This window comes from Maylandia zebra, linkage group LG6 (assembly GCF_041146795.1).
Source record: "Maylandia zebra isolate NMK-2024a linkage group LG6, Mzebra_GT3a, whole genome shotgun sequence".
Classification (NCBI taxonomy): Eukaryota; Metazoa; Chordata; class Actinopteri; order Cichliformes; family Cichlidae; genus Maylandia; species Maylandia zebra.
The window spans coordinates 4472729-4499176 of record NC_135172.1 but is presented as its reverse complement, the minus strand read 5'-3'; the positions used below and the strand labels follow the sequence as shown (position 1 = coordinate 4499176).

General features: G+C 42.8%; 1 long non-coding RNA gene across 1 annotated transcript; it reads right to left on the bottom strand.

Moving 5' to 3' along the window:
• Positions 1-10163: 10163 nt before the first annotated feature.
• LOC112434933 (uncharacterized) lies at positions 10164-11423 on the bottom strand. Its single transcript, XR_003024312.2, has 3 exons — positions 11305-11423; positions 11163-11229; positions 10164-10562 (listed from the first exon to the last, which is right to left on the bottom strand). It is a non-coding gene; the product is annotated as an uncharacterized LOC112434933 (long non-coding RNA).
• Between the last annotated feature and the right edge of the window lie 15025 nt (positions 11424-26448).

Sequence of the window (26448 nt, the reverse complement as noted above, 5' to 3'; positions counted from 1 at the left end):
ATCTTAAGGTTGCCTAAATTAAACATAAACATCACCTTCAGTTAACTAGCATTATTGATCATAGCAAGTTAGCAAACACATGCTAATATACAGTCGCTAGCACACAAGTAGCTTGATGATGGTAATGACCACACAGCTGAAATAGTAACTCAGTATATGCACATTACACATACATCACAAATCAGATAGTTAAGGTTATAGTATGTAATGAAAACTTACAGGCATGCGTGGGCAAAAGTTTCACCTCCACTGAGCACTTGTAGCAAACTAGCTGGGCATAACAACTTCCCAAGTACCAACTGTGGCCACAAGAGGGTGCCAAATCATACAAACAAAAGCATATTACCACATTAAAGTTATACCAACACACTCCCCGCCTGGTATAAATTATTTTATACCACTACTTCTTTTACTTTACTTTTTAGTTTCCTGTATACCTCAGTCTTTCTTTTCAGTTTCCTTGGGGAACAGAAGGATGAGCTGAGAAACTGGACGTAGGTAAATCCGTGGAGCACCTTGTTTCACAACCCTAACCTCCACCTTTCTGATTTTATTATCTTGACTAGGAATGTTCTTAACAATGAGACCAATAGGCCATTCATTTCGCTTGGTTTGGTCATCCTTCAGTAAGACAATGTCTCCGACTTGCATGTCCCTGTTGTCATTGATCCACTTCTTTCTGGACTGCAGTGTTGTCAAATATTCTTGTCGCCATCGTTTCCAAAAGATGTCGGCTAGACATTGGACATGTCGCCACTGTTTCCTGTATAGGTCTTTCAAGTCAAACACCCCTTCGGGAGCAGACACAACATTTGCTTTCTGAGTAAGAAGCATTGCTGGTGTCAAGACTGTCGGTGACTCTGGATCTGTACTCACCGGAACCAATGGCCGAGCATTCATAATTGCCATCACTTCTGCCATGAAGGTGACAAGGACTTCATGAGAAAGACGGGTAGGCCCAGACTGCAGCAGCATGGCATCTAAGATCCGACGAGCAACACCAATCATTCTTTCCCATGAGCCTCCCATTTGGGATGAGTGTGGTGCATTAAAGGTCCATGAGCAGCCTTCATTACTAAGGTAATTTCGGACCTCTGAGTCATCTGTAAAGATCCTTAACTCTCTACAGGCACCGACGAAGTTGGTTCCACGGTCAGACCTGAGAACCTTGGAAGGTCCTCGTATGGCAAAAAACCTTCTTAAGGCGTTAATAAAGCTTGAGGTGGACATGGATTCAATCACCTCTATATGCACTGCTCATGTTCCTAGGCACGTAAACAACACTGCCCATCACTTGTTTTCTGCTGTGCCTCCTCTTGTTCGTCGTGACACTACACTCCATGGTCCAAAGACATCTAGACCAACTCTGGTGAACGGGGGTTCTATGGAAAGCCTATCCTCAGGCAAGTCAGACATCTTTTGCTCTTGAGGCTTTCCTCTGAGTTTGCGGCATATGACATATCCATAGATCAAGCTAGAAACCAGCTTTCTTGCGCCAATTATCCACAAACCGGCTGAGCGAAGTGCCCCCTCAGTTAAGTGGCGACCTTGGTGGGCAACTTCCTGGTGATGATGTCTCACTAACAAAGTTGTCACATGGTGTCTCTTTGGGAGTATGACTGGGTGTTTTTCATCATATGGAAGGTCAGCTGAAGAGAGCCGTCCACCTACTCTAAGCACTCCATCCCGATCGATAAAGGGGTTCAACCTCCACAGAGGACTTGCTTCGGAAATTAGTTTCCCTCTCTCCAATTGTCTCACTTCTTCCGTGAATACTAACTGTTGAACACTCCAGATCACTCTAAATTTTGCCTGTGTTTGTGGATTTTGAGGGACTTGTTTTGAAAGCCTGGACCTGCATCGTGCCACGCTGATGAGCTTCGCCATTCCATTTATCAGAGTTTTCCATGAGGAGAACCGTTCAAATCTCTGTGGACTGAGAGGTCTATCAGTAGCCTTAGTTGTCAGGGTGCTGACTTCTGGGCGAATCTCTGCATAGTGCTGTGGTTCAACAAGGTCAAACTTACTTAATGTCACTGATGGGGATACCTGTTGTTGGGCCTGCTTTAGGAACTGAGGACCAGTGAACCAGCTTGTTTTGTGCAGGAGACTTGCTGCAATCGGCCTTGTTGCGATGTCAGCTGGGTTGTTTTCTGTTGCAACATAATTCCACTGTGTGCATGTAGTGGACTTCCTAATTCTGGAGACCCTGTTGGACACATAGATGTAAAACCTTCACGAAGCATTATAGATGTAGCCTAGCACAATCTTGCTGTCTGTGTAATACCTTACGGCATGCAGCTCAAGGTCCATCTCCTGACAAATGAGCTCTGCCACCTCTACAGCAAGAACTGCAGCACACAGCTCCAATCGGGGGATGGTATGTGCAGGCTTGGGTGCTAGCTTGGATTTACCCATGACAAACCCAATGAAGCACTGTCCTTGTTTATCAATAGCTCGTATGTAGGCAACTGCTGCAATAGCCATTGACGAGGCATCTGAGGAGACACAAAGCTCTTGGTGCTGCATGGAGGACAGAGAAGACGGAATATAAGGCCTGGGTATGTGCAGAAGCTCTACCTCTGACAGGGAGTCTTTCCATGCATTCCATTGTCTTTCTTTGGCAGGTGGAAGAGGATCATCCCATTCACATGGTTCTGTGGTAAGTTCTCTGATGAGGGCTTTGCCTTGGACAGTGATGGGAGCAATAAAACCTAACGGGTCATACAAACTGTTGACTGTAGAGAGTATGCCTCGCTTAGTGAAGGGTCTTTCTTCCTTGGAAACTTGGAAGGTGAAAGAATCTGATTCAAGACTCCAGCTCAGTCCAAGGCTATGCTGAACAGGAAGAGGATCTGTCCCTAGGTCTAGGTTTTTCAGGTCCTTGGCCAGATCATCAGCTGGAAATGCATCCATTACCTTGCTACTGTTTGAAGCAATTTTGTGTAGCCGTAAATTGGACTCAGCTAACATCTTCTGTGTTCTTTGAAGAAGACTGATGGCTTCTGTTTCTGTAGGGAGTGAAGTCAGACCGTCGTCGACATAAAAGTTTCTGGTAACAAACTCCCTTGCATCTTTGCCGTGCTCTTCCTCGCCTGCTTGAGCTGCTTTTCTCAGCCCATAGATCGCCACAGCTGGTGAGGGGCTATTGCCAAACACATGCACTGTCATGCGGAACTCTGTCACATCTTTTGTGAGGTCATTTTCTCGGTACCAGAGAAAACGTAGGTAGTTCCGGTGATCTTCCCTTACAGTAAAGCAGTAGAACATCTGTTCCACATCCGCAGTTATTGCTATAAGCTCTTTTCGAAACCGCAGTAGCACTCCAACCAAAGTGTTGTTCAAGTCTGGACCACTTAAAAGGACATCATTCAATGACACCCCCTCGTGTTTGGCGCTCGAGTCAAAAACTACCCGTATTTGTCCAGGCTTTTGCGGATGGTATACTCCAAACAATGGAAGATACCAGCACTCTTCCTCAGGCTTCAAAGCAGGTGCTAACTCTGCTTGCTGACTGTCAAACATCTTCTGCATGAACTTAACAAAGTGATCTCTCATGTCTGCCTTCCTGTCGAGACTCCGCTTGAGAGTATGCAGTCGTCTGAGAGCTTGCTGGCGGTTGTTTGGCAGTCGCTGCCTATGTGTTACAAAGGGCAGAGGCGCGACCCAACTATTAGAGTTGTCTTGGTACATCTCACTTTGCATGATCTTGAGGAAACGTTCATCTTCCAGTGAAGGTCCGGGTCTCTCATCGTCTTCGCTCTTGATGAACACTGTATCACCGAGGTTGTCTGTTTTGACCCCGTGATAAGTATCCATGTGGCTTTGAGTAGTGCATCTCTGCTGGACTGTTAACAGCTTTTCCTTTGCATTCATACTGTTGAAGCACGGGCTGAGATATGATGGTCTCCCATTGAGCAGCACGTTAGTTTTATAGGTTCTCACAGCAGAGCTCGGCTTATGCGTGGGCCCCAAACAGACATCTCCTATGACTACCCAGCCAAGGTCGAGCCGTTGAGCAAATGGAGCATCTGCTGGTCCATTGTGTTGTTCTCTCACTTTATGCAAATTCAACACATCCCTTCCTAGGAGCAGAAGGATTTGTGCGTCTGAATTGATGGGAGGGATTTTGTGTGCAATGTCTTTCAAGTGAGGAAAATGTTGTGCAACTTCAGAAGAGGGTATCTCAGACCGGTCCTCTGGAATCATATCACATTCCAGCAATGGAGGTAGAGGTACCTTGGTGTTGCCATCAATCGACTCTATGATGAAGTGTTTGGCTCGCTTTCCACTCATTTCCATTATGCCTGAGCACGTCTTGAGTGTGTATGTCTCTGTGTTCCCATCCACCTCGAAGATGTCAAAAAACATGGATCGTGCGAGAGAGCGGTTGCTCTGATCATCTAAGACTGCATATAGTTTGATTGCTTTCTCTCTCTTGCCAGAAGGATAAACCAGAGCTAGACAGATTTTGGCACAAGACCTGGGGCTATGCCAATCTCCACAGACTTCAGTGCACATGGCTTTAGCTGAGGTTGACACTGGCATGGCTTGAGGCTCCCCGCCATGCTTTCCTGTCTCTAGTGGCAGTCTGAAGTCGTGAGGGGGTGGGCCTGGATGCAAAGCCGAGATGTGCTTGTCGCTTTCACATTCCTTACAAGTAATTTTGGCTGTGCAGTTCTTTGCTAGATGCTTGGTGGATCCACAACATCTGAAGCATATGTTCTTCTCCTTTAGGTAAGCTTTTCTTTCTTCAAGAGACTTACTACGAAAACTGCGACATTTCCTAAGAGGGTGTGGTTTCCTATGGAGAGGACACTGCTTGTCTGGGTCATCCCACTTATCCAATTCACTTACCCCCAGTTCACATGACACATCTGTCTTTCTTACTGATATCTGTGTTCTGTTGTACCTTATAGGTCATTCAGCTTTCCCTACTCCTGTCGAGAGAAAAAAGAAGCTGGGATCATTCCTGATTCTCGCTTGTTCTCGTACAAACTGGGAAAAGACAGAGAAAGGTGGGAAGGCAACGTTGTGGTTTGTTTTGAACTTGGATGCACATGAAATCCACTTCTCTTGCAATGTGTGTGGTAGTTTCTCTACAATAGGATTGACACCACGTGCTGTGTCGAGAAAAGCGAGCCCAGGTGAGTGCCCTTCTGCTTTGGCGAGTTCCAGTTCAAGTAAGAGGTCACCAAGTTCCCTCAGCCTGCTGTTGTCTTTGGCAGATATTTTTGCAAAGTCTTCCATTTTCTTAAAGAGGGCATGTTCAATCACCTCTGGAGCTCCATATGACTCCTCCAAGCGCTGCCAAACCATTTCAAGGCTTGCAACAACATTATAAATTTGCGCAGCGCTGACTCTCCTTGCTTGCTCAGACGACTGTGGTCCTAACCATTTTATAAGGAGGTCAAGTTCCTCTCTAGGTGACAAAGACAAGTCCTTGATTACATTTAAGAAGGAGGATTTCCATGTCCGGTAGTTTTGGGGTTCGTCGTCAAATTTCTGTATAGTAGTTGACACAAGCTCTCGTCTCATTAAATATTTTGCCACATCTGTTATAGCGGATGAGTTATTGTGGGTAGGTGGTATTGGCGTGAGTGGTTCAAACTGATGTGCTGGACTTGTGTATGTCCCATGATCGTGGTGATCGCTGGGTGGATGTTGCGGTCTAAGCTCCTGATGTGTGAGGTCCTCCTCTTTCCACAAGGGTGCTTTGGGTAGAGCCACAGATGAGCTTGGATATCCTTTTTTAAGGTATGGTGATGACTGTGTGTTATCTTCAGCAGGAGTATTTTCTTGAATATTTTGCACGTATGACTGTCTGTCAATGTAATCTTGAACTCTTTGCTTACAGTCTGCAGGGATGATTGGGAGTTGTCCGCTTTTCTGGGAATTTTGTTCCTCCAGCTGAACAGCTGCCTCTAAGACCTGTGCTTCAGCTGATGCAGCAGCAGCCATTTTCTTCACCTGTAGAATATGCAGCTGTGCTTGGATTTGAGCTTGTTGTTTCATAGCTTCCGCTTCTTGTTCCGCATAAGCCAACTGCGCTTGTGCAGCCTCTGCTTTGGCACGTGCCCTGAGCGCTGCAACGCTTGCTGTTGACCTGTTGGAAAGTTTTGAGCTAGAACAGAATGATCTTGTCTCCAGAGATCCAAGTGTCTCTACCTGCTGGGCTTGGTTAGCTGATGGCTCAGACATTGTGAATACAGTAGCCGCCTTGAATGGTGAAATCTGCTGAATTGTATGCCTTTTTACTGTTCTGTCCTCACTAGATGTGGGCGTGATTTAGCTTATCCAGTTTGACAGACAGTGAACAGAATGAGAAGAAGAGAATGCTTTGAACTGAGATTCTTCTTTACTTCGATCTGCATCTCCAGTTTACAGGCCATGTTACTGAGGCTTCTTATACATGGTATCCTTTATCCATTTTCATTACTCTCCTTTCTCTTTTCTTTTTGTAAAACTAAATAAACACAAAACAGATAATTACCTTCTCATTCACTGAACATACATAATGTACTAATTGAAACTTAGTTTTCATGACAACCAGCAAAAAACATAAATCTTAAGGTTGCCTAAATTAAACATAAACATCACCTTCAGTTAACTAGCATTATTGATCATAGCAAGTTAGCAAACACATGCTAACCAAGATGGCGCCGCGTATGGTCGCCCTGGTGCTTCAGTGCGTTACTTTTGTTTTGTTTTTGTGCATTTCTTCTGTGTCTGGGCACTCCTCTGGATACTCGTACACCAGAGAAGAGCTCCTTAACTACAGGACTACAACGCCTGTGGATTTATTTCCAATATTTGTCGCATCTGCGGCAGATTTACTGCTGACTCTGACCAGGAAAGCGAGACGCCGAAAGAGAGGGAAGCGAGCCGGCGCACTCGTGCGTTTGAGGAGACGCGGACTGCGAACTGCTCTTCCTGGGATCTTCCTTTCCAATGTACGCTCACTCGGGAATAAGATAGATGAACTGGCCCTGATGAGAAGCATGAACAGAGACTTTGCCTCCTCCTGTGTCTTATGTTTTACGGAGTCGTGGCTCAGTGAGAACATCCCAGACTGCGCGCTCAAGCTGGAGGGCTTCCATCTGCTGCGCGCGGACCGGCAGGCCGCTCTCTCCGGTAAGTCCAAAGGTGGAGGTCTCTGCTTCTACATCAATAGTGGCTGGTGCACAGATGTGACAGTGATTGCTCAGCACTGCTCTTCCTCTCTGGAATATCTTTTTATCCACTGCAAACCGTTTTATTCTCCGCGGGAGTTTGCTTCATTCATCCTGGCCGCTGTTTACATCCCGCCAGACGCAGATGCGCAGGCAGCTCAGTGCGCACTCGCGGAGCAGATTCTCCACACGGAGCGGACATTCCCGGACTCTCTCATCATTGCTCTTGGGGACTTTAACAAAGCCAATCTGAGCCATGAGCTTCCGAAATATAAGCAGTATATTAAATGCCCGACCAGAGAGGAGAGGACATTGGACCACTGTTACAGCACGATCAGCGGGGCCTATCGCGCGGTGCCCCGCGCTTCACTCGGACTTTCTGACCACGTCATGATCCACCTAATCCCCGCGTACAGACAGAGGCTGAAGCTCTCCAAACCTGTCGTGAGGACTAAAAAACTGTGGAGCAACGAGGCTGTGGAGGAGCTTCGCACGTGTTTGGAGACCACAGACTGGGACACATTGAAGGCTGCTTCTAACAGCTTGGACGAGTTTACGGACACTGTCACCTCCTATATCCACTTCTGTGAGGACAGCATTGTGCCATCACGCACCAGGGTGAGTTATAACAATGACAAACCCTGGTTTACTCCTAAACTCAAAAAGCTGTGGCTGGAAAAGAGAAAGGCGTTCAGAAGCGCAGACAGGGTCTGCTACAGAGAGGCCAAGTACAGGTTCACTAAAGAAGTGGACATTGCTAAACAGCAGCACTCTGAGAAGATGCAGCAGCAGATCTCAGAAAATGACTCGGCCTCTGTGTGGAAAGGTTTTAGGAATATCACAAACTACAAGCCTAAAACCCCCCACTCCACTGATGACTTGCTCTTAGCCAACACCCTTCACGACTTCTACTGCCGTTTTGACGAGCCATCAGGCAGCCTTCACACCTCCAACGACCCCAACAATAGAGGCACTTTGGACACTCATTCCCCCACCTCTCCCCCCTCCATAGAGCCATCACCACCTTCAAACTGTTCACCTACAACACCCCCCTCCTCACCCCACACAAAAGAGGATTTCACACCACCTCCTCCCACCACAACTCTTCATATTCATGAAGCAGATGTGAGGAAGCAGTTTAAGAACCTGAATGCTCGGAAAGCTCCCGGCCCAGACGGCGTGTCTCCTGCCAACGAGCTGGCCCCAGTGTTTTCTGGCATTTTCAACTCCTCACTGCAGGCATGTCATGTGCCTGCCTGCTTCAAGTCCTCTACCATAATCCCTGTCCCCAAGAAACCTAAGATCACTGGACTAAATGACTACAGACCCGTGGCTCTGACATCTGTGGTCATGAAGTCATTTGAGCGCCTTGTTCTCTCCCATCTCAGGACCCTCACGGCCCCCCTCCTGGACCCCCTGCAGTTTGCATATAGAGCCAACAGGTCTGTAGACGACGCCATCAACATGGCCCTACACTTCATCCTGCAGCATCTGGACTCCCCAGGAACCTACGCCAGGATCCTGTTTGTGGACTTCAGCTCTGCCTTCAACACCATCCTTCCAGACCATCTCCGAGACAAGCTTTCCCAGATGAATGTGCCTGACCCCATCTGCCGGTGGATCACTGACTTCCTGACGGACAGGAAGCAGCATGTGAGGCTGGGAAAGAATGTCTCGGACTCCCGGACCATCAGCACCGGCTCCCCTCAGGGCTGTGTTCTTTCTCCTCTGCTCTTCTCCCTGTACACCAACTGCTGCACCTCCACCCACCAGTCTGTCAAGCTAATCAAGTTTGCAGATGACACCACCGTTATTGGACTCATCTCGGACGGGGATGAGTCTGCCTACAGGAGGGAGGTTGAACGTCTGGTGTCCTGGTGCAGCCACAACAACCTGGTGCTGAATGCCCAGAAGACAGTGGAGATTATTGTGGACTTCAGGAAGCACACAGCCCCACTCCCCCCCATCATCCTGACTGACACCCCCATCACCTCCGTGGACTCATTCCGCTTCCTGGGTACCACCATCACCCAGGACCTGAAGTGGGAGCCCACCATCACCTCCGTCATTAAGAAAGCCCAGCAGAGGATGTACTTCCTGAGGCAGCTGAAGAAATTCAACCTGCCAACACGGACGATGATGCAGTTCTACACTGCAATCATCGAGTCCATCCTCACCTCCTCCATCACCGTGTGGTACGCTGGAGCCACTATCAGGGACAAACAGAGACTGCAGTGTGTTGTGCGCTCTGCTGAGAAGGTGATTGGCTGCAGACTCCCATCTTTGCAGGACCTGTACACCTCCAGGACATTGCGGCGTGCAGCTCGGATTTCAGCTGACCCTTCTCACCCTGGACACAGTCTGTTTGACCTGCTCCCCTCAGGCAGGAGGCTCCGGTCCATTCGCACCAGAACCTCTCGCCATAAGAACAGTTTCTTCCCCTCTGCTGTTGGACACATGAACAATAACCATATGACTGTTCCCGCTACTAACACATGACCCTACGCTGTGTTCACTGCATCATTCCATGATTGGCACTGATCACCACCTGCACTCATGTATATATCTTTCAACGTAGCACTCTTAATTCTTATTCTCATGTATATATCTCATGTATAGCTCATGCACATATCTTTCTACGTAGCACTTTGAATTCTTATCCCTACTTTTATTTTTTCATGTCTATTTAAGTGCTATTTATGACACTATGTTTGCACTGAAGCACCGCAGCAATTTCCTAATGTTGTAAACCTGCTCAACATTTGGCAATAAACCCCTTTCTGATTCTGATTCTAATATACAGTCGCTAGCACACAAGTAGCTTTACAAATGAGTAATGACCACACAGCTGAAATAGTAACTCAGTATATGCACATTACACATGCATCACAAATCAGATAGTTAAGGTTATAGTATGTGTAACACCTGCTTAGTATAGTAGGGTTAAACTTATAGACTAGATTCGAGAGGAGTAAAATAACTTTGAGAGAATTGAGTGTTGAACAGCCGGCAGATTTATTACAATGTTACAGTGGTGCAATAACCCAATGTAAACAGCATAGAAAATTAACAGAAAATCAACAGAGAAGAGTGCTCTTTTGAAAATAACAACAAAATAAAATAAAATAAGTAGTCTCTTTAGACCTGACTCCTGATGAGCAGGATATTGGGAGTTCAACTGTTTCCCAGAGAAACAATCCGTATCAAGTAAGCAGTTTTTGTTCTTGCTTATCTGAAATCCTGCGATTCGAAGTAATTCAGACTGTAGCTCTACTCCTGCATCCAGAACAGCTGGCCACACTGCTTTTGGATTCGCCACGAGTTTTCACAGGGTCTGGCTCGCCATCCATATCCAGAACCACTTCAGATCCAGGATCACAAAAAACCAGTCTGCACATACAGTACAGAGCAATAAACAAAATAGTTCTTAACAGTTTTTCTAAATAAAATGAGATCTCATTTTCAAAATCAAGTACACTGTTGTTTTAACATTGTTCTGTCTCTATGAATTCCATTTGTATTGCTTTACAGCATTACAATCAATTGTATTTATATACCCCTTTTTAAGGCATATGTAATCATATCATGAAATGTTTGTAACGTAACTAGTTTTAAATGGTAAATGGACTAGTTCTTATATAGCGCTTTTCCACTCTTCTGAGCACTCAAAGCGCTTTACACAACTTGTGCATTCACCCATTCACACCCATGTATTAACCTATAACTGAAATTACAAAGTGCAGGAAAGGCACTGGACAACATTTATGGCTAAAAGAAAAGTGCATCCTGCATTAGTTTTGCGCATTTGTGAAGATGCCCAATCAAATAGACAATAAAATAAAATACGACATTCCATTTCACACACAATTCAAGTACTCCGACTGGTTTTAGCTTTTTTTTAGACAATACAGAATTCGCACTGTTGCAGTGTTTACCACATGTAAAATTAGCATAAGTTTTCCTGCTAACTTATCATCTCTAGTAACTCACCGGAATTCCCAAGAAACAAATACACGCTCTGCCTGCTTTTGGTCGAGAGTAAAACACATAAAGGCCTCTGAAAAGTACATAACTTTAAGTTAGAGACTGTTGAAAATACTTTATAACACTTATTTTATACCGAAAGACTCACTGTGTAGCTTGTTAATTGCTCTCGGGTGTCTTGCTCCGTTTTGCCTAGCTTAATGCAGCAACGTGCTTTTGTTGCATTCACTGAACTACGGAAAATCAAAGTGTGTTCAAGGGGTGTCGGAAATAATAATACCGGGTAAAAACAAGAAAATACTAGTAACCATGTCTATAGGGGTTACATATGTAATGAAAACTTACAGGCATGCGTGGGCAAAAGTTTCACCTCCACTGAGCACTTGTAGCAAACTAGCTGGGCATAACAACTTCCCAAGTACCAACTGTGGCCACAAGAGGGTGCCAAATCATACAAACAAAAGCATATTAACACATTAAAGTTATACCAACACAAGTTTAGTGAGTTTTGCCCCTTTTCTTACTGGTGGGTAGCCTGCAGTAAGTTTTGTTAAGGGCTTCACAATCTTTGAATAATCTTTCACAAACCTCCGATAATATCCGGAGAATCCAAGGAACGACCTAAGTTCCTTTAAAGTTTGTGGTCTTGGCCAGGTCTTGAGTGTTTCAATCTTTTGGGGGGTCTGTTTCAATGCCATTTTGAGAAACAATGCGTTCAGGTACACACCGGCTCACCCTTTGGCGGCCGCTTATCGGGGCCTGGAGCCTGGGGCTCCTCATCTGCCCTCATCTGGGACTCTCCTCAGCTCTCTCTGGGATAGTGGCGCAGCTGCCCCTCTGTTGGTCTTCCTTGGTCTCTTGTGTTCTGGGGACCTCTGGATGTCTGAAGTCTTGATGTCCTCCATACCTGCTTCATGCCCTGGAGGACGGGGCTGTGGCCCCCCCACACCCTCTAGCAGATCATTACATGAAGGAACCTTTTAAAAAAACAAGCGCGTCCATGCTCACAGGTGTACACACCACCCGTGTGTACACCTGTGAGCATGGACGCTACACCCTTTTTGGCTCCTACCTCAAAGCACACTGTGTTCTGTTGATCTTGTGTGCTGCACAATAATGTTTAATATTTAGTATTTACTGTCATATTCCCATATATCATTGTGATGTTGTTTATTCTACTACTCTTGTTCTCTTCTGCTTGTTTTCTTTTTTCTTTCTCAACAGGTGATCCAGGTGATCGATATATGCATTTTCTTTTTCTTTTCTTTTTTTTTTTCTGCCCATTCTGTTGGTTTTTGTTTTTTGCCCTTCTCCCCTGTCCCTCTTCTCAGCTGTTTCTCTTTCCCTCTTTCTTTCTCCCCTTTTTTCTCCCAGTCAAGTCTGTCCCGTATTCAGCAAGTGAAAATAAAATAAACAATAAAAGGTGAATCAAATGGACCATTACGGCAAGGCTGGGATGGTCAATTTGGTAAAGTAAATCCGTTGGGCATCTTTCTTTGCCTTTAGACAATAATTCTGATGGCAAAAAACCAAACGGGACAGGCGCAAAAAAAAAAAAGGAAAAAAAAAAAAAAAGAGAAACAATGTTTCCCAGATAGCACACTGATGTTTGGAAAAAACGACACTTCTCTGGTGACAACTTGAGGCCATTTTCTCGCAAGCGATTCAGGACGTTAGCAAGCCGCATTCCTTGCTCCTCTAAAGTTTTGGAAAAGACAATGATATCTTCTAGGAAAACAAGTACTTCTCGCAGGTTTATGTCACCCATGCACTTTTCCATTAAGCGCTGGAATGTGCTCAGCGCGTTGGTGATCCCCTGCGGCATCCGATTCCACTCCCAAAAACCTAATGGACACACATAAGTGGTTTTATGCTTGTCACTCTCATTCATTTCAATCTGGTAACATTACCCAATCTCGATGCATAAGCATCCTTGATTGTTTGCATGTTTAACTTCCTGTTATCCACCCACAATCGAACATCACCATTTTTCTTTTTGACAACAACTATGGACGAGGCAAATGGAGACTCCGATTCGCGAATGATGCCAGCCTCCAAAAGCATTTGGAGATGACGTCTTACGGCCTCATAGTCTTGTGGGTGGAGAGGACGTGGTCGATGCTTAAATGGGGTTTCATCCTTGAGTTTGATGCAATGTTTTACTTTTGTTGCATGGCCAAAGTCAAGGTCATGATGGGAAAAGATGTCAGAGTAGGTGTTCAGTTTCTGGGTTATTCTAGCTTTCCACTCTTCAGAAAGTGGAGAATCGCCAAAGTCAAACTTCAGATTTAGGCTTGTGTCACTATTCTGTTTGTTTGTGGAATCTGCAGGTTGTTGTTGACTTAAACAGCTAGCAGATTGAAGTTGACTATTTGGAATGTTTTGGATCGGAAGTATATCTTGTGGAACACTGAGTTCAGCAATGACACAGTTGGTTGGCAAGATGATATCATGGTTGGTTTCGTTTCTGAGTACAACTGGGATTTTGCGTGGGGCATAAGATGGAACGGTAATGAGACGACTGTCAATGAATATTCCACCTGGAAGAGATGAACTCGTAGGTGGCTCAAGTAATGCCCACTTTTCAGTGTAAACATCACTGACACTTGCAAAACCTTGCAGGACAACTTTCTGACCAGCAGGGATGACATTTGAGTCACTACCACGTAGTTTGACTAGGCCAATTTGTCCTTCTGAGTTTTGTCTGTGCCTGATCTGCAGGGTTTTCAGAACTTGATGGTAGCCAGAGTAAGGATTGGCCATGAAATGAGATTCACTGAGAAACTGCTCATATAGTGGGTCAAGAGTGTTTGTACCAATCAATACTGGTATGTCACTGTTAGAGCGAACATCTGGTACAATCAGGGTGAGAGTCTCAATCTCTGGTTGAGAGGAAATGAACTCTTCAGGAAACTGCACAGTTAAATGTATTTAACCTGCATATGGTACTGTCTGACCATTAGCTCCTTCTATCTCCAATATGTCACTGATTGAATGTATAGTTTGGTCTGATAGGTGCTCGTTATAGAATGACTGGGACACGGTAGTCACTTGTGACCCAGTGTCAAGCAAAGAATTACATTCAACCCCATTAACCTTAATGTTGGCTGTGCTCTTACTTCCAACCAGCCCTTTTGGCGGTTTCCTTGTCTGTGCAAGCTGGTGTTGCTTCAGTGACAATTTTGATTGGTTATTGTGGTGAGAAGTGGGACTTCTACATTCATCTGTTCCCATTTGTCCCTCAACAGGAACACTTCTTAGTTTAAAGAAGAGTTGTCACCTGTCAAGTTGTCTTTATCTGTCTGTCTTTTAATTCTTTTCTCTTGGTACTGACTAGTGTGGGATTTGGGGGGTCATTGCAGTTGTTAGCAATATGTCCATCCTCACCACATCGAAAACAATACCAAGGTTTGGGTCTTTTGGCAGGGACAGGCTTAACTAGTGGGTGCTTTTGAGAAGCTGCTCCCTCTTTTTGTTTGTTTTTTTTTCTTTGTTGCCTTATCATCATTTAGCCTGGAGAAATAGTTTGCTGCTTTATAAGAAAGCCCTCCGCAAAGCCAGAACATCTTACTATTCATCACTGATTGAAGAAAATAAGAACAACCCCAGGTTTCTCTTCAGCACTGTAGCCAGGCTGACAAAAAGTCAGAGCTCTTTTGAGCCAACCATCCTTTTAACGTTAACTAGTAATGACTTCATGAACTTCTTCACAAATAAAATTTTATCATTAGAGAAAAAATTACCAATAATCATCCCACAGATGTAATATTATCTACAGCTACTTTTAGTACCATTGATGTTCACAAATTTAACAATCCAATCAGGGAACAGATGGATTTGGCAGTTGGAGAGGTGCTTTATGGAGCTTTATGGAGTAGACGTCAGCCAATCAGAAAGCACGCTGTCCTCTGTCCACCATGCTGGATTCACCACTACAGGGCATAGAGAACCATGAGTTCTCATACACAGAGTTTCAGGGACCACAGAGTTCCTTCAAAGCTTTGTTTAGTATATTGGCACTGTGATTAATGGGGAAATCAATGTAGACACAGAAATTCCTGATTCCTCATTAGGTGCAGCAGCAGAAAACAGGGTGAACAACCATTTTAGCTAATGGTAACACTGCTAGCTAACTAGCTATCCAGCATAAAGACACTGATAATCATGCTGCTCTGACAGGAGCATTTGACAGACATTCAGTCCATATCCTAGTAGTGTCTTCTCCCTCAGTTTCTCCCACTGTTGGCAGTAAAAGAGGACTGTTAGTTTACCTCTTACTCCAGTTTCGGAACCACAGCACTGTCACTCATGGATGTCTAAATCTTCCGTAGTACTTTCATGCTGATTTACACGTTTATTATGCTAAAAAGAAACTATACCAAGATGGTGTTATACTGCAAATGCATGCTTGATTGCTAATGGGTAATTGCATGAAACATTTGACATATTCAACATCTATAAGCATCAATCTATAAATGCTCCCCTACTCCCACACTTCTTAATAATATCACTCCAGATCAATCCCAGATGTTAAAGTTACGGCTTACAAATAAAGAAGCACTAGTTTTATTATGCTTTTCTGTTTATTATGTCAATTTTTCTGTTCTCATTTGTTCTTTGTTATTAATGGCTAATGTCTCATGTGACCTAGTTAGTTTAAAGCAACACTGGATTTTGTTACTACAGGACACATATGGTGCACTTCTACATATTTATTTCTACTTTCCATTAACAGTTTAAAGAAAGATTTTCCACAACTTTAAGCACATTTCATAGAAACACTTTGTTTGCACACGACAGGTTGCTTTCTTGGTCTTTTTCTATCCTGTCAGTGGAAGTCCAACCATCTTCCACCATCCACCATCCCTGGACCTGTTGAAGTGAAAAACAAACAAGTAATTTATAGATTTACATTTACATCATTGTGTTGACTGCATAAGATGCATGATAACAGTCACAGTTTCTAATTGTGATCAATTTTGTGTGATCTTCACTGCACTAGCCATGGTTCTCCCTGTTCCTCAGACTCGAGGTTGCTCATTACCCATCTACTGACCCCGACTCACACTTTCATCATGTTTCATGACTAAGCACCTAAATGATTTCCCACTGTTGACTGCCCTCCAAAGCCCCACTCATCCTACACCCTCTTGCTTTCCTTCATTTATCTTCAGCAGCTTAGTTTTAAAAGAAAAATGAATGTAAATTTATCCCTTTGCTTTATTTGGGTTGACTTGCAGCCATACCATATACTGTATGAGTGACTTAGAGATACCTCTCACTCCATCTCAAATGTAAGGTTTGAGCCCCGTCTGCCTCAGGGACTCCAGGACATACTCCAGGAGATACTGGAAGGTAGCAGCGGCTATGAACAAACCAAATGGAAGTGTAACGAACAGGTACAAACCTTACAGACTGGAGAATGCTGTTGTTTCCTTGGACTCTGCAGACAAGGGAATCTCCCAGTAGCCCTCGGTTAAATCCAGTGTCGTAAAAAAACGAGCAGTGCCTAACTGGTCCAGGAGCTCGTCGACCGAGGGCAAGGGATAAGCATTGAACTATGACACCTCGTTCACCATGCGATAGTCCAGACAGAACTGCATAGACCCATCTTTTTTCACTACCAGAACTATGGGGCTACAGCAAGTGCTGTGTGACTCTTCTATTACTCCCAGCTTCAACATTTCATTAAGGGTGTGTCAGGCACGAACTAACCACAGCCTTCAGTCTATGCATTTTTCCCCAGTATCTAATTTCCACCAGCATCAAGGGATATTTATAAATATCCCCATGCACACACTTCACCTCCACCCACTCTAACTTCAGCAATGCCCCCGGGCGAGCTAGAGGCAGGGTCTGCGTACAGCCCAAAATCCACCAGAGCCTGGCATGTACCCTCTTGGCACCTTACTGGTATGCAGTACGTCTCTCCTGAACTGGGGGAGGGCGTCAGAGGGCCAGCGATGTGGAAAACCTGTCTCACCTCCGTTGGCGGGCAGTCCCGGCAGAGGTGTCTCAGTAACCACACCTCCAGTTCTCCTGCCCCGACGTCTGTGCCACTGGTGAGCTTGGCGTGGGGTCTATAGCAGCCGGGACCTGTGGAGAGAAATCAGAGGAAAAGGGGTTAGTGGACTGGAAAGACCTCAGCTCCACGGCTACGGGGAATGAGGGATTTCTATGTCTATGTTGATTTCCTCATTAATCACAGAGCTAATGTACTAAACAAAGCTTTGAAGGAAACTTACCGTGACTCTCTGTGCTCTGTGGTGGTGAATCCAGCATGGCGTCCAGAGGACAGCAGGGAATGAGACCTCTTGGTCTTCTGCAGAGGTGGGTAGTAACGAGTTACATTTACTCCGTTACATTTACTTGAGTAAGTTTTTGAAAAAAATCTACTTTTAAAGTACCTTTTTTGCACGATACTTTTTACTTTTTCTTGAGTACATTCAAAGTAGTGGACACACGGAAAGAAGAAACATTAAAAACATGGCAGAACCAGTCGTCTACGCTAGAGCTGAAGAGGATGAACACCCTTGGCCTTACATACAAAGGATGTTTCGCTTAAAAGCAGTACAAAAGAACAACTATGTCTTCAGCGTCGGTGTCTTCAGTGAGAGCCAAAAAAACAACTTTTCAGCGTGAAAAAACTCAGCTTGTGTAACCTGAGGAAACGGTAAGTTTTCTCTAAATATCTTTTAGCTGTGGTTAGCTGGATGTTAGTCTTATGTTACAGCAGCTGTGTCGAGCTCGAGCTGCTAGTCATGTTTTCGGCGCTATGTTGTAGTGAGACAAGTTTGTGGGTGTTTTGTGCAGCTTCGGCTGTCCTTTTAACTGCTCGCTGGTTAGCTAGCGTGAGCTATAAGCTAACAGCTAGCCTGGTTAATGATGCTAGAGTTCCACGCACATGCAAACAGCTCGTCTCTACTGCTTTAACTGTTAAAACAGAAGGCAATACTGCGGCTGACAGGGTTTATTATGTGAAACAGCAGCTTGTTTAGTTTAAACAGTCTGCATTAAGCTGGGCAAACACTGTGCGATTTTTTTCAGTCGCGTTATTCAGCTCCTGCTCAAACTGTACAATTGAATCTCAGGGGTTAGAAGTTCATAGGTCACGATGTAGGGTCTCACACTATACGGCCTGATGCTCTGATGCGACCTGAGTGCTCAAACTGTGCATTCATAACATGAAGCTTATCATACAAAATCCCTCTCTCTGTCTTTCACTCACTCACACAGGCACACACACACCACCGTCAACTTTGCTAAATTACTAGTGATGTGTGGATCGATCCTGAAATATCGATTCCTCCGATACCAATCATTTATGTTCTAGAATCGATTCTCACATTAAAATATCGATATTTTAGTAATTTAGAGTAAATTTGTAGTTTATCATTAACAGGAACACAGTGGAAAGAAACTATAACATTCGGATTGCCTACATTCAAAGGAACTACTTCCTCTTCCGCCTTTCATAGTCATGTGCGAAATACGGCTGTATAAATGTCTCGCAGCCCCTTGGCGTGCGCACTCACAACAATGGCTGAGCGTAATTGTGCGGATGTATTTTACCTCCACAAACAGCTGAGCCGTGGTTTGCAATAAATGTGGCAAAAAAAGTGAGGTGTTGTGGCCATACTTGCCAACCTTGAGACCTCAGAATTAGGGAGACATTCAAAAGGGCTGTTTGGGCGGATAAATATATTTTACAGGGTTTATTTATCGGATAAAATACGTTAAATGTCACCGTTATTATTGGCCGGCCCGGAAACAGCGGGGGTGTCCAAATTCAGAGGCTGCTTCCACCTGAGGACCGGCCTTCGCGGTCTAAAGAAAGCCGGGTAGTACGTCACGAGCTCCCTCGGTGGAGTGAAACTCTGCCGTCTGCTCCTTGCTGTCTAAAATATAACCGGACACTGACGTAAACTCTTCTGTTTAATCAGTTTTCTGTTTGACGTTTATTCAGCTGTGTGAAAACCCCGGAGGAACCCTCCCGAGGGAATAATAAAGTTTAATTTAATTTAATCTAATCTAATAACTTTAATCTCAGCCAAACCGATTTACTCACGAACAAATAAAACACTGAAAAAGCCAAACAAGAACATTTTTAAGTTATCAAAGTGACTTGTACATCATGTTTAACCCGAGTGGTGAAAGACCGCGGGGGTTTGAAGACGATGTGTCGGTCGGCTCAGATATTTGAAGTTTACGCAGCTACATTCTCACCTGAAAATATGTTAAAAGTTTTTTTGCGACCCAGAAAGAGAAATAAGAGTGATATTAAAACTAAGTCGCTGCCGTCATTGTTGGAAACTGGAATTGGCTGGCCGCGCTATGAATTCTGCGATATGGTTTTTCAACTTTGTTGTCCGGGTGGAAAATCTGGAGAAAGGTGGGATTCTCCCGGAAAAATCGGGAGGGTTGGCATGTATGGTTGTGGCAACATCACTAACCTTGTCAAACACCTCAGAGTAAATCATATCACAAAATATGACGAGCGTATGTTGAGGCGAACTGAAGAGGAGGAGAGGGACGGGTGCTGCTAGGGTGAGAGTCTCTCACGGAGTCCTTTAGTCCTCCAGGCAGGCAAGGTGTTCAAATAGCACACAACTTTGGTTTTTTTATTTCTATATGATGAACTCTGCATTATTAAGTGATAAGAAGAAGGTATTCTGATGTCCTGTAATCATTATGACGCTATAATTTGAGATACAATAAATAAAATCCGTTTTGTACAAAGTATCGGTATCGGATCAGTATCGTCGATACCACCCTGAATATTACTTGGTATCGGATCGGAAAGGAAATCAGTGGTATCGCACATCACTATAAATTACTAATGAAAAACATTGACCAGGCAGCTGCAATTGAGCAGCAATGTCCATCCAACTCTTTTCATGGTTGTTGTAGTCATGATAATTTTGTGAGGTCACATTGAAAAGCCTTGGATACGGAAGCGTAGAGCTGCCACCCAGGCAAAAGAAAAATAGAAAAGTGAAAAGTATATTGCTCTAACAATATACCTTTCAAGTTTGAACAATATAATATCACGTTATTACAATATACCGACTAAGATGATGGATCCATGGGGTCAGGAAAGCCAGAAGCAGGGCTGGAGAGGTACCTTTCATGTCCATTCACTGGAGGTGTGGCTCTATTGCATGGCGTTCCTCACATCAAGAAGCTGTTGATCAAAATCAATACAGCTCTTCCTGCATCAGGAGCCTGTGAAAGACTTCTTAGTCATGCAGGACTCCTGCCTACCCCTAACTCCTCCCTAACCCCCCTCCTGTTCACTGCCAAACGGTCACAGCTTCACAGCAAGAACCTTGAGAGCCAACTGCTGCTGAAGCTGAACCACCATTTCACTGACGGAAGAAACAATTTATGGTAAAGTGAGCCATACACATATGTACATCCACATAGTGGAAATTTGTATTTGTCTTTTATAATTAGTTTTACTCTGATTTCAGTGTTTATTTGTGAGCGTAGTTTTTATTTGAAATATTTTCATTCTGATGTTTGTATCGCATGTTTTTAGTGTTTTCATATTACATTGTGTTAATCTGTCTATACTTCAGGGTATTTTAGTATACAAAGAACATTTCATAGTTTTGTTAGAATGTCTATTCCTGTGTAATTTTAGCACAGATGTGTTGTTTGTGGGGTTTTTTTTGTTTTTTGTTTTTTTTTAATTCCTGCTGTCCACCTTGGGAATAAACTTTTCCTGATTATACCTGTTGCATCTCTGTGTCATTTGTTTCTGATTTACTTAATCCCTCCTTGTATTTAAAAGAACCACCCCTAGTATGACATTCTGGCGCATCAGCTGTAGTCATTTATGTTGAAGTTGCCTCGTTCTAATGTTTTCTCTGAGGCTGCTGTAAATGTGAATATGTTTACTGTGGGTTTTTCTTGAAAAAGCTTTACGTTGTGAACAACTGAAATCTTGAAATTAGAATTGTTGTGCCTTATTTTGTGGATCTTTTTACATATATTCCTTTTGAAAATACTAAAATGTGTATATTTATTTAGTTTTGTTTGTTTGTTTTGATAGCATTTATTTATAAAATAAATCGGACATTTCAAACACTTACTCGCTACTTACTCAGTACTTGAGTAGTCTTTTCACCAAGTACTTTTTTACTCTTACTCGAGTAACTTTTTTGACGACTACTTTTCACTTTTACTTGAGTAATAATATTTTAAAGTAATGATACTCTTACTTGAGTACACTTTTTGGATACTCGACCCACCTCTGGTCTTCTGTTTTCTGATTGGCTGACCACCACTAAGTTTTTAATGACCTTTTAACTTTTACTGACTTTGGAGATTCTCCCATTTTCATACTATTAGACCTCAGTACTGCCTTTGATACCATAGATCAGGGGTCCCCAATCCCAGTTCACGAAGGCCGGTGTCCCTGCAGGTTTTAGATGTTTCCTTTATCCATCACAGCTGATTTAAATGGATAAATTACCTTCTCAACGTGTCTTGACGTTCTCCAGAGGCCTGGTAATGTTTACCCAGGGTGAGATCCAAAACCTGCAGGTACACCGGCCCTTGTGGACTGGGATTGGGTACCCCGGCCATAGATCATAGGATTCTTATCTCTCGGCTTGAGCACTGTGTCAGAATCAAAGGGACTGCATTGGAGTGGTTTAAATCTTAACTGTCCAACCCAAGTTTTTCAGTTAGACTGGGGTATACATCATCCTCAAGAGCCTCACTTTCTTGTGGGTTCCCCCAGGGGTCCATTCTTGGTCCAGTTCTCTTTGCTATTTATATGCTCCCCATGGAGTCAATTTTTAAAAAACAAGGCATCCCATTCCATTGTTATGCAGACGACTCACAGATTTACGTTTCAGTGGCAGGTAAATCTGTGAGTCCTCTGAAGGGTTTGCCAGATTGTTTGGAGGATGTTAAGGCATGGATGGCTTTAAACTTCCTTAACTTAAATCAACAGAAAATAGAGGTGATTTTGTTTGGTCCCTGTGACCACTGCGACTTTGGCCCTTTAGAAATTTATAAAAATCCCTTTGCGAGGAACCTAGGAGTGATTTTTGACTCTAATGTAACGTTTGATAAACAGATTAATGCTGTAACCAAGTCCCGTTTCTTTCATCTTCGTCTACTTGCTAAAGTAAGGCCATTTCTCTGTTTTAGAGAACTTGACAAAGCTATCCATGCCTTCAATTCATCTGGCCTCGACTACTGTAATACTCTTTACTCTGGTGTTAATCTGTCATCAGTTAGCCGTCTACAGCTGGTCCAAAATGCTGCAGCACGGTTACTAACTGGCACATGCAAGCAAGACCACATATCCCCCATACTGGCATCATTACACTGGCTGCCAGCTAGTTTTAGAATTAATTTTAAGATTTTATTATTTGCTTTTAAGGTGTTGCATAGGTTAGCACCCTCATACCTTTCTGATCTTTTAAATTGGTACACTCCTGCAAGATCACTCAGGTCTGCGGATCAATTACAGCTGGCTGTCCCAAGGTCCAGATTAAAGCACAGAGGAGATCGGGCCTTTGCTGTAACTGCTCCTAAACTGTGGAATGAACTGCCCCTTCACATCAGGACCTTCCCAACATTGGACACTTTTAAAACCCGTCTGAAAACTCACTTTTATTCCTTGGCTTTTAATATTATTTCTCACTCAAATCTTCTAATTTTATGATTCTTTTTCTTAACTCTTATCATATCTCTATCCCTATGTTTTTATTTCTTTTAATTATCTTTTAATTATCTCAATTGTACAGCACTGTACAGCTTGGTCAATGGTTGTTGTTTTAAATGTGCTATATAAATACATTTGACTTTGACAACAACAACACAACAAGCCACATTATTTGACAGACAGGATATCCTATCATATTCTAAGAGTGCACTATGGCAAAATGATAAAACAATGTCTCTGTGTAAAACATTTTCCAAATATAAAATCTTCCATAACTATTTGAAAAGGTAGAAAATTAATGATATAATTTCAGGTAAAATATCACTTTAATCACTCATTCTAATTACTGTTTAACTAAGCTCCTAATATCAGCTCAAGACCATATCAGTCCCAAAAAGCGCAGCTGATGTGAATTATGCATTCCAGGAGAGTCGAGGGAAATCTTCCCTGAAGAAACAAGAGCAAAGAGAGCTATAAGAATCTTTTTTTCACCAAATTCCTTCCAAACTTTTAATATAAACTTGCAGAATATTTCTAACAGATCTGAATGAGTGCTGTTCTGTCATCTATGCAGTTTGCTGCAGTAATAGTCAACATGTTAATTTGACTAAATGTCTCGTTGTTATGGATTTATTCTGAGCTCACCTGAAAGGAAATGTTTTGTTGGCCAATGCTTGTTTTTTTTTGTGGACTGAGTGTGTGTGTGTGTGACAGAGGAAGAGAGACAGAGAATAATGCAAATGTTTGTTATATCATTTCCTGACACCGTGTTTCAGGCACAACTGTAAGAGAGATGAACTCAGAGAGCCCATGTTTGTTGAAACACAGTAACAATTCAAATGTTAAGCCATGTTTTATTTCATCACTTTGCTCTGTGGAATCTGATAATGTGTAATTTTTCTCTCCTTTTCCATGTATGTGTAAAATCATCTGCTGTAATGTACTACACTGTATGTGTTTGTCACATGCTTAACAAACTCTCTCACACACAAACATAAACATTTTGCAAACATCTTTCTGGTAGTTCAGCATCCACTGTAAGCTAATAATAATAATAATAATAATAATAATAATAATAATAATAATAATAATAATAATAATAATAATAATACAGATGTGGTAATAACATTTTTTTAATGATTTTCTACAGTTACAGTTACGACTCTGCATGATTTTTTGTACATATGCTTTCTGAATGTTTGTGAGGTGATAATTAAGAGTTTGCCTTGGGCCAGCCATGTTAATGAGCAACAGTAAATACATGAGAAAAATGTATGAAGCAAAAGAGTATGCCAATGTGAGCAACAAACAACTTGTGCCAAATATTTATTTTATTTTATTTTATTTTCCAGAGTCCAGAAATTTACCACAAAGCTCTTTTTTAAATTTTCATTAACCTCAGATACAGTGGGTAAATTTATATATGGCTTCTTTCAAAATTAACTAAAACATCTTCTTTAATATTATCATTGCTGCTGATGTTTTAGTCTGTATTTATTTATCTTTTTTTTCATTTTATAATCGCAAATATATTTGAAGGTGATCTGGTGGATCCTGCCTGTAAAGCTACTGTTAAAAACACATAGTTTTACACGTCGTAGTGAAAGAATATTATTTTTAAGTTTGTGTGGAGGTTTTAGTGTGTACTGATTTGTTTCAGTACCACAAAAGTGATCAAAACTAAAACGGCTCCACCCTGGACTACTGCCTAATGCACAACAGGAATTTATTTCACGTCAGTTCATTACTTCAGATAAAAACTGCAATACACATGAACCACATATTTATAGTGGATTAATGCATGTATATTTCTTTCCCTGTGTAATGATTTTGTATTTGCTGTTAAATTATGATTGCATTATTAATAATATCAGCAAAAAACTGTGAACTCCATCACTGATTTCTGACCTTGACTTTAATAAACTGATATTTAGTGAAGCTGCTCAATTTTTAGTTGTGTGAATTGTAAAACTGGATGAAAAGAAAGAAACAAATAAATGCAAGAACAGAGCAAAAAACATTGCTTTTAGTAGCGCACATGAAATAAGCACCATTAACATTATGTGAATGGGAAATTTTAAAATGAGGATTACGTGAAAACACAAAAGACTTCTTCTATGATAGGACAGACTGTTAAAATTGTTGGTATATAAATAACACACACGCACACACACACACACATGTGCAAACATGCGCGCGCGCGCACACACATACACACACGCACACACAGTATAAATAAGGCTGCCCAACCAGAACTAACAAAGGCCCACTACAGACAGTCCTGTCAACACAGCGAGGGAGAGATACTGTGGTGTGTGTGTGTGTGTTATACTCCATGTTTGTTTATGTGTATATGCTCCTGTATATGTGTGTAGATTTCTTGTTGTGTGACTGTGTGTGGCTCCCTTTGCACACTAAGGAATGGTAATTGTCTCCAGTGAGTATCTCTTCTGCTTGTCATAAGCTACGCTCATCTACACTCAGGATATTGGTGTGTGTGTGTGTGTGTGTGTGTGTGTGTGTGTGTGTGTGTGTGTGTGTGTGTGTGTGCGTGCGTGCATTGGAGAGAGACAGAGGGTGAGTTAGAGCTACAATGTGTGTGTCATAAGATTCGCTCATTTACTCTCAAAATATTGGACTGTGAATATGTGTGTTTGTGTCACATTTACATACTATTTGTGTCTATTTGTGTGTGTGGGTGTGTGTGTATAACGGAAAGGAGTGTGTGACAGTCAGGCAATGTGTATGTCAGAAGCTCATTGTGTGTGTGCTCTTTATGTCATGCTCATTTAGTCTCAGTAGCAGCAGAATGGGGAATTCCAATAATAATCATAAAACCTACTTTATTTTCTCTGTTTGAGGTGAGACGACTGTCTTTCCCCCTTGCTACCACTTTCCAGCCTGCTCAGCCAATCAACTCATACACACTCAGGTGCACACATAGACACATGCACAAATCCTCCTGTGTGCAGTTCTGCAGGCCCGGGCGATTGTCAGAGTTATTACATGGAGTGTTGTCTGCCTTGTTACAATTTCACTTTATGAGCTAAGAGCCTTGCACAGTCCCTCAATACTTAACATAGACAGCAGCTTAGACATTATTGTGTGTGTGTGTGTGTGTGTGCGCGTGTGTGTGTGCGTGCGTGCATGTTTGTGTGTCTACGGCTGCTGTTTTCTTTTTAACAGCATATGGCCACTAGGTACTGCACTATTTAGCAAACCCAACAATTTAATAAACACAGCAGGTGAGCGTGTGTGTGTGCACGAGCGCACGCGCGTGCTCATGCATGTGTCGCTAAACCAAAACAAAAGAAATAAAACCAAAGAATAAAGGATGAATTGAGTGATTAACTCAAGGAGCCGTTACATGGGTTTTTATGTGACAGTCCATTAGATGAAGCAGGTTGAATTCATCACTCGTTGATTTCGATGTTAAATGCACAAGTCGCTGATAAGAAGGCCAGAAAAAGGGTAATTAATGTAACTGTAACAGATATTAAAGCTGTTTAAAGCATATATTTGGGTCAAAACTGGAGAATTAAATGTTGCATACCAGTATTTAGTATTGTAGCTCTGCTATATTTTAATATTCACCCAAGTTATTAA